The sequence below is a fragment of the Cherax quadricarinatus genome, chromosome 16, assembly GCF_038502225.1.
Source record: "Cherax quadricarinatus isolate ZL_2023a chromosome 16, ASM3850222v1, whole genome shotgun sequence".
Lineage (NCBI taxonomy): Eukaryota > Metazoa > Arthropoda > Malacostraca > Decapoda > Parastacidae > Cherax > Cherax quadricarinatus.
This window is the reverse complement of record NC_091307.1, coordinates 17,968,537-17,977,830: the sequence shown is the minus strand read 5'-3', so window position 1 is coordinate 17,977,830 and position 9,294 is coordinate 17,968,537. Positions and strand designations below refer to the sequence as shown.

The 9,294-nt window shown below is 41.1% G+C and overlaps 1 protein-coding gene across 3 annotated transcripts in view; it reads right to left on the bottom strand.

Annotated features, from left to right (window-relative positions):
- LOC128688932 (protein amalgam) overlaps positions 1-7,798 on the bottom strand; it is a 321,694-nt gene extending 313,896 nt beyond the window's left edge. For all 3 annotated transcript variants that reach the window (XM_070085440.1, XM_070085442.1, XM_070085443.1), the window contains exon 1: positions 7,558-7,798. The gene's annotated coding sequence lies outside the window, so the exon portion shown is untranslated. The remainder of the gene's footprint in view (positions 1-7,557) is intronic.
- Positions 7,799-9,294: the final 1,496 nt, after the last annotated feature.

Sequence of the window (9,294 nt, the reverse complement as noted above, 5' to 3'; positions counted from 1 at the left end):
TGATCCATCTAATTATAAAAGTGCTTCCTGATTCAAGGTTGACACACAAATTTATATATTATATATATAATATATATATATATTTATATATTACATATTGTGTATGTGTGAGCGCACACGCGCACGTAAATATCCAGCTGTATGTTGCCCTGCGACTGTAGTCAATGCTACAGCAGCTGTTCTGTGAGACTATTCCTGCAAACGTGCTCCATGAGTGGATGTGGTTTAGCCAAATTCTCCCCTTCAGTTCATGATTACTGCTGAAATTAATGATGGATGTTACACCGAGAAAACGCACGAGTATTGTAGCTCTTAGAAAACGTGCTGATTTGAGTATCAGACGGATCGCCGAAAATTTGACCCTAGCAAAGCGAACTGTTGGTCGGATTCTGAAGAGAGCTGACGACGCTAGTGATTGTGGAGCGCTGCATCGAGAAGATGTGGAAGATAACGCAAGACAACATCTTACGATGACAAAATTGTCATAAAGAATAGTGTAAAGGGTCCCAAGAAAATCAACAAAGATCTACAGATAGATTTGGCTTCAGCTGGCGTAAATGTTGTTTCTGAAACTGTTCGACGAAGGCTGCTTGAAGTTAACAAAACTGCCAGAACGCCGGTAAAGAAACAGATTTTTGACTGCGGATATGAAGAAAAAAGGGGACGACAGATAAATATAGAAATGCTAAATTTTCAGGCATGGCACATTTTGAAGTACTTTGGTACAGATCAGTTGTAGTGAGAGGAGCAAAGACTGACCCATTTGGAATGGACACATTCAACAAGCACCAATATACCCGCCTAAGATATTTTGGGGTAGTATTACTGCTAAAGGCCCTGGACAGCTTGTTATTGTTGAGGGAGAGATGAACAGTGACAAATACAAGGCAATCCTGGAAACTCATTTGTTTCCCATTGTGGATAGAGACTTTCCTGATGGAGAAGACATTTTTCAGCAGGATCTTTCTCTATGCCACACTTCCAGAAAAATGCTGAAATTCTTCGAAGAGAGTGGGCTAAGCGTTCTGGAAACGCTCTTGACCTCACCCCAATTGAGAATCTTTGGGCAATAACCAAACTCAGTGTAGCTGAACAGGACTGTTCAAGTGTTGAGAAGCTAATTGCTGCTGTTTTAATGACCAGGTACCACGACAAAGAACTTACCAATATGTGTATCAATGCTTATAAAAGCAAAGAGTAGTCATATCTCTTATTAAATCAATTATCTGTCATATCATTGCCGTGTATTTTTCTAATAAACATTAATGTCTACAAAACATATGCAAGAGTGTAGTAAAAAGTAATCCCTTCTTACAACAAAATTTGATATCATTACTCTAACAATGTAAGTAATGGTACCACCAACGGTTTAAGAAAAAAAACTACCCGGCCTAGATGTACTCAGTGTATACGAGAATTATTTGCAAAGACTAGCAAGTCATTCATTGGACAAATGAGAAAAAATGAAGTCACTAAAAACACGGAACATATGACCTCTGCTACGTAGGAATAGATGCGTCTCCATGTTAAGAATAAAAAAATTAACTGGTAGGATGTTTCATATATATTCATGCATGTATATTTCACATGCCTCGGTGTCTGAACTTAATTGGTTCCTAGGTGGTGTTTGAGCTGCGAAAAGTTTGATGTCCGAAACTGTTTTCCAGGCTTCAGTTATCAGTCTCGTACACTGGAGGATGTTGGACTGACTCTTCCAAAAGTCTCAGAGTTAGGTCAGTGCCAAAGGTCACTTCAGGGTATGATTAACAAAACTGTTACTGGCTTCACACTGATTTTGCTTTTCACTTCTTCCCACTAATTACGTTTTCACAAAGTGTTTGGAAGGATCCTTGATGTGACTAACATTTCATATAATTTTTTGAGAGGACCCTTTCGTGTAAATTTTTTTTTTTTTTTTTTTTTTTTGTTACACAAATGAATTTTCAACAAGCCGGCGCGTTCGCACTCCAGAAAAACGTTCAAAGACAGGGTCAATTTTTTCTAAACAAAATTGTTCGGACTCCGGTACGTTCGATCACTGTGGTTCCACTGTATATGGAAAGAAAACTGCTGGGAATACAAATAGGACAACCCTTGTGTACAAGCGAGAAATTCATGAATCTGCTGCGATTCCATCAAGAACCAATTTCCATATCTAGCAATTCAGCAGAAACCTGAGGCTCTTACAACTCTGGCTTTGACAATACTTGTCTCTATCACTGACAGAGTATGCTTAAGATTGAGACACTTATGCAGCATATGGGAATCTTTATTCAGGAAACGTTTCGCCACACAGTGGCTTCATCAGTCCAATACAAAGAGGAAGGCGTAAGGAGAGGAGGAGTATGAGGTAATCAGTCCCTCAGCCTGGAGTCGATGTGTTCAGTCCATCAATCTTGTAGAATGTACAGCATAGGGCCGTAGACGTGGCTTATATACTGTAGTGAGGTGACTTGAAGCAGACGGAGGCGGGATCATAGTGGTATCATCCACTAGTCGAAGTAGGTCTTTGTCCAAAGGTTGAACAAGCGTTGAAGAATTCTTTGTAAGAAGATCCCATGATGCTGCAGTGTCTGACAGTTGTGATGAATGGTTTGAAAAACCGACAAGTTGAAGATTGAGACACTTATGCAGCATATGGGAATCTTTATTCAGGAAACGTTTCGCCACACAGTGGCTTCATCAGTCCAATACAAAGAGGAAGGCGTAAGGAGAGGAGGAGTATGAGGTAATCAGTCCCTCAGCCTGGAGTCGATGTGTTCAGCCCATCAATCTTGTAGAATGTACAGCATAGGGCCGTAGACGTGGCTTATATACTGTAGTGAGGTGACTTGAAGCAGACGGAGGCGGGATCATAGTGGTATCATCCACTAGTCGAAGTAGGTCTTTGTACATTCTACAAGATTGATGGACTGAACACATCGACTCCAGGCTGAGGGACTGATTACCTCATACTCCTCCTCTCCTTACGCCTTCCTCTTTGTATTGGACTGATGAAGCCACTGTGTGGCGAAACGTTTCCTGAATAAAGATTCCCATATGCTGCATAAGTGTCTCAATCTTCAACTTGTCGGTTTTTCAAACCATTCATCACAACTGGTCACAGACCGGGCCGCGGGGGCGTTGACCCCCGAAACTCTCTCCAGGTAAACTCCAGGTACACATTGCCTATGGACACGACATCTACACTGCCTCCAGCCTCCTTGTTGCAACATTCACAATCCATGCTTCACACACAATTATATATATATATATATATATATATATATATATATATATATATATATATATATATATATATATATATATATATATATATATATATATATATAATATCTCCTAGGTAGTAGGGTGGTAGACAGCAACCGCCCAGGGAGGTACTACCGTCCTGCAAAGTGAGTAAAACGGAAGCCTGTAATTGTTTAACATGATAGGATTGCTGGTGTCTTTTCTGTCTCAAACATGCAAGATTTCAAGTACGTCTTGCTACTTCTACTTACACTTAGGTTACACTACTCATACATGTTCAAGCATATATATGCACACCTCTCTGGGTTTCCTTCTATTTTCTTACATGTTCTTATTCTTGTTTATTTCCTCTTATCTCCATGGAGAAATGGAATAGAATTCTTCCTCCGTAAGCCATGAGTGTCGTAAGAGACTTTCGATTCTTATGACCAGAGTCTTTGGTAAGATGGGTAAGGAAGAAGGATGGGTAAGGATAGAAATATTGGAAAAGGGTGGGAGGGGGGAGTGAGGTAGGATATAAAAGGTAAGTGGTCCAACCACTTTGGTGCAATTTAAAAAGTGTATGTGAAATAATAGAATATTCTTGAAGGGGTATAATACTAACCCATCAGTCACATAAATATAACATATATATAGGTACATGACTCTGAATTGGTAGTATATATACAAGTTGCAATTGCTTTTTATTTTTTTTTTTTTTGCGATTTCATAACGTATATTTAAACAAGACAAGGCGGTAATCTGGACAGTTCGTGAAGAATTACTTGACGTTAGCTTCTTTAAAGGTGGTGTCCCGCGACTAAATTACTAAATTTAAAGAGAAACTTGCGGTTTTCTTATTGGGCCACTCTGCCTCGGTAGGATACGGCTGCTTTGTTGATAGAATTATATATATAGGTGGGAGACGGCCGACTTGTTTTATATATATATATATATATATATATATTTGTTGATTTACACATTCAGTGGGTATAATAAGCGTCATTTTTCCTCCCTTTCTTTCCACATTTCTTTCGTTTCTCCCTCGTTTTCCTTTCCCCTCCCTTCCCTTTCCCCCACTGCTGACTTGTTCAACACAGCTCCCACACTTGCTGGACATTTTCATCACTTCAGGTCTGGACTGTCGATCTCTTCCCCTCCCTCACCCGATGGACCGCTTTGTCTCCCACTTTAATTGTGGTGGAGCTTTGGTGCTGGTGTAGATCACCGGTGAGGATAGAGGAGAATGCAGGGTTGGTGGGAGTGGAGTAGATTGCAGGGTTGGTGGGGGTGGCTAGGTGTTGCCGGGTGTAGGAAGCTTAGGTCCTGCTGGTCAATGGTAATATACCTCCAGTAGTTTAATTACTTGGTGCACCTGTGGGCTTTACTCAGCCAGGGACATGGGGAACGGTGGGAGGGTATCTGGAGGATTGGTGGGGATGGATGTGTGGAAACTGGGGTGAATGGGGTTAGCAGGATGTAAGGAATGTGGTGTGGGGGGGGGAACGAGGGAGGGACTTAGGTTTATTGGGAGGTAGATACCGGGGCACTGTGTTCCTTTACACAGTTTGTTCTTTCAGGAGGTTGTAAAACTTCGGCTTGCATCAACAGGAGCGCAGGACATATGCTCAAAATTCGTTATCACAAAACCCAGTGATGCCGGGGCTCTTTACAAAATGGGGATCCGGCTAGCTTTCAGCGAAAGGAGGACCAAGCATCAAACTCCCTGTTCCGAATTACCAATACTTGTTTAGTGCTTAATATCGAGAAAAAAGATGTGGGCACAATTGCCCACATATATTTAGCGTTCCAAGAATTACGAGGAGTATACTCATTGGTGGTGGGATGACAAACCTCTTGGTAATCCATAATCGGTGGTTTGACAGCCACAAGCTTAACACTGCGCTGTCAACATTCGGTTATTTTTACAGCCCTCACATTAACACTGAACTGGGACCCCAGCTGAATGCTTATCAAAAACTAAAAATTATTATATATGTATATATATATATAAAATTTGCCAGTGAGAGTTGAAATATATATGAAACACAGCTGCTCGTGTTGACATATTGCGAACAGTTAGAACACGAGGACACAGCGATAATTCTTGAATATTTTAACATCTAGTAGACACTAGAACCGCGATCATTTCACAAAGTCGACAGCGTTCAGAGGTTGTGTTAGCGATGTGGCATTTCACCGTTCACTGTTGCTGCGATGTGATGTTCTGGAGTTTACCTGGAGAGAGTTCCGGGGGTCAACGCCCCCGCGGCCCGGTCTGCGACCAGGCCTCCTGGTGGATCAGAGCCTGATCAACCAGGCTGTTGCTGCTGGCTGCACGCAAACCAACGTACGAGTCACAGCCCGGCTGGTCAGGAACCGACTTTAGGTGCTTGTCCAGCGCCAGCTTGAAGACTGCCAGGGGTCTGTTGGTAATCCTCCTTATGTATGCTGGGAGGCAGTTGAACAGTCTCGGGCCCCTGACACTTATTGTATGGTCTCTTAACGTGCTAGTGACACCCCTGCTTTTCATTGGGGGGATGTTGCATCGTCTGCCAAGTCTTTTGCTTTCGTAGTGAGTGATTTTCGTGTGCAAGTTCGGTACTAGTCCCTCTAGGATTTTCCAGGTGTATATAATCATGTATCTCTCCCGCCTGCGTTCCAGGGAATACAGGTTTAGGAACCTCAAGCGCTCCCGGTAATTGAGGTGTTTTATCTCCGTTATGCGCGCCGTGAAGGTTCTCTGTACATTTTCTAGGTCAGCAATTTCACCTGCCTTGAAAGGTGCTGTTAGTGTGCAGCAATATTCCAGCCTAGATAGAACAAGTGACCTGAAGAGTGTCATCATGGGCTTGGCCTCCCTAGTTTTGAAGGTTCTCATTATCCATCCTGTCATTTTTCTAGCAGATGCGATTGATACAATGTTATGGTCCTTGAAGGTGAGATCCTCTGACATGATCACTCCCAGGTCTTTGACTTTGGTGTTTCGCTCTATTTTGTGGCCAGAATTTGTTTTGTACTCTGATGAAGATTTAATTTCCTCGTGTTTACCATATCTGAGTAATTGAAATTTCTCATCGTTGAACTTCATATTGTTTTCTGCAGCCCACTGAAAGATTTGGTTGATGTCCGCCTGGAGCCTTGCAGTGTCTGCAATGGAAGACACTGTCATACAGATTCGGGTGTCATCTGCAAAGGAAGACACGGTGCTGTGGCTGACATCCTTGTCTATGTCGGATATGAGGATGAGGAACAAGATGGGAGCGAGTACTGTGCCTTGTGGAACAGAGGTTTTCACCGTAGCTGCCTCGGACTTTACTCTGTTGACTACTACTCTGTGTTCTGTTAGTGAGGAAATTATAGATCCATCGACCGACTTTTCCTGTTATTCCTTTAGCACGCATTTTGTGCGCTATTACGCCATGGGCACACTTGTCGAAGGCTTTTGCAAAGTCTGTATATATTACATCTGCATTCTTTTTGTCTTCTAGTGCATTTAGGACCTTGTCGTAGTGATCCAATAGTTGAGACAGACAGGAGCGACCTGTTCTAAGCCCATGTTGCCCTGGGTTCTAGCATTATGCTGAAATTTAAAACATTCGCTTCTACACTCACTAGAAGAGTTGTGTTGTTTTCGTTAATTCCTGAAATTTGTCTGACGTTCATTCAGGTGAAAATTTAAAATTTCATGAATTCTCGTGCTGAATACCGTTCATATGCTCAAAATATAGAAATACTAAAAAAAAAAATTGTCTCTTTTCGAATTCCTCTGTTATTCAAATTACTGCATTTACGGAATGTTTATCTTAAATTTTCTTTTATAATGAGCCGCTTATTTTTATATTCTGTTAGCAATAGTTCGCCTTCGTATAAACTGTTACACAAGTGATTTGGCAGGAAATGCCAAATCACTTGTGGTTAAACAGAGACTTAGGAATCGGAGGTAATCAGACTCAAGGGAGAGGAGAATAGGTCCAGTTCCTTGGATCAGAAGCACCCTCTCAACGGCATCATATACACTGCCACTCAGGAGAATCAGTTTCTGCGTGTGATACTCGAGGAATATAGACAACATGTAAAAGCGTCCACCTATTTACTTCTGTGTTACTATTACCACCATCGTGGCTGGGCTATGCAGTCACTTGGTTATCTGCAGTTCACTAGGACAGCAACATCCGTGAACTGCTACCGCATTGTTCCACCTGAGGATGCTGCCTCGAAACATCCGCTACTCGTTTTTTTACCTTTTACCTCGTTTAAACGAATGTTTTAAAAGTTTAGTTATCTACGAGTCCAACCAAAAACAAGATTATATATATTGTAACCCACCAGTGGTGTGAAGATGCTGGTAAACAATGCTGGTGAGGAGGTAACAGTGTGTGGCAGAGAGAAGCTCTACTGCCAGCAGCCATCAAGCCAGCGCCGACTTTATAGCTCCCAACTCCGACAATCCAATCTTCAACAGCCGCTAGCTCCGGTCACACGGATACTAATCTCATTTTACTTAATCACGGGAGCAGTTCAGTTGCCGGAGCACTGCACCTCACACGCCAGAGTGCGGGTCGTTGGCCACTACCGCTTGTCCAATCACTGTTGCCTCATACATTGAACCAAGCTGGCTTCAGGTTGTCTCACAATGAACCATGACTGGCTTCAAATGCATTCTGAATGAACCCTGGCAGACTTCAGGTGCCCTCACAACGAACCTGAGTTGGAGACAAACGGCACAGAGCCCACAGATGGAGAGCAAACTGAAGCCGCCTGTTACACAAGCGAAACGTCTCACTAAAGTTTCTCTCTACGACTATTCCTATGTTTCTTCAACCCGAACTTGCTTCAGGTTCTCTCGCAACGAATCCGACCTGGTTGTATATACTCATACAACGAACCCCAGCTGGTTGCAGCTGTTCTCATATTACACCCGGGATTCATTTCCTCCCACAAGGAACCCATTCGGGCTTTAAAATGATCTAGCGAACAAACCCAGGATGGCTTGTCACAACGAACCCGTCCTGGTTGTACATGCTCTCGTATCGAACCCGAGCTGGCTTCACATTCTCCGGGTCTGGTAGACTACTCACCACTTTCGTCCATTACTTTCCATATATCTTGTTTTACACAGACCCAAAATGAATTCACACTCAGTCATTTAATTTACATTCCACTTAGTACAAAAAATTTAAACAGTTAAGAGGGGAAGAAAACCCTCATGTAAAGAAATTCAAAATAAAATTTATATTTAAGATAACATAAATAAAATTTAGGTATAAGGGAAGAAAAGAAATGAACCAAATTTAGACACAACAACAGAAAAAAAAATATAAAGTATGAAATAAACAGTAGAGTTTATTGATGCCATCAAGATTGTACATTGTGCACTTTCAGGGAGTTGCCTTAACATTAATCTGGTGAATGGATCTTGAACCACGGAGTAGGAGCCACCTTACCCTGACTCGAATCAAACTTCATTACCTCCCATTTTCCAGGAGCTATAAAACCTTTCTGAGTTTAGTGCTTCCTCATGAATATCTTAATAATAATAATACTAATAATAAATACAGCAATAATTATACCAATAAAAATACTACTACTACTACTACTACTACTACTAATAATAATAATAATAATAATAATAATATTATTATTATTACTATTATTATTATTAATACCAGTAACAATAACATCAATAATTATGACAGTAACAATAATAATAATAATAATAATAATAATAATAATAATAACAGTAATAAAATAGCAATAATTATACAAGCTATAAATAATGGTCTCCATTTGCTACATGTGCATTTTTTTAAGTGACGCTTTGGCTCCGAACCTTAATTCCACTGAATTTGAATGTGCTGAGTAGGTTCAAGGCCAAAGGGCAAGGTTGCTGGAGCGCTCACTAATTACGTAGGGAAGAAATAAAGTGTGTAAACATGCGAAATGTGCAAAGGCAAGGCTTTATAGTTCTGAAATTAAAACAAGTGGAAGAACAATCCGAGAAAACTATGATAACAATTAAAAGGCTTTGAAGAATAAGGAGACACTGAAAAAGAAAAACACTTT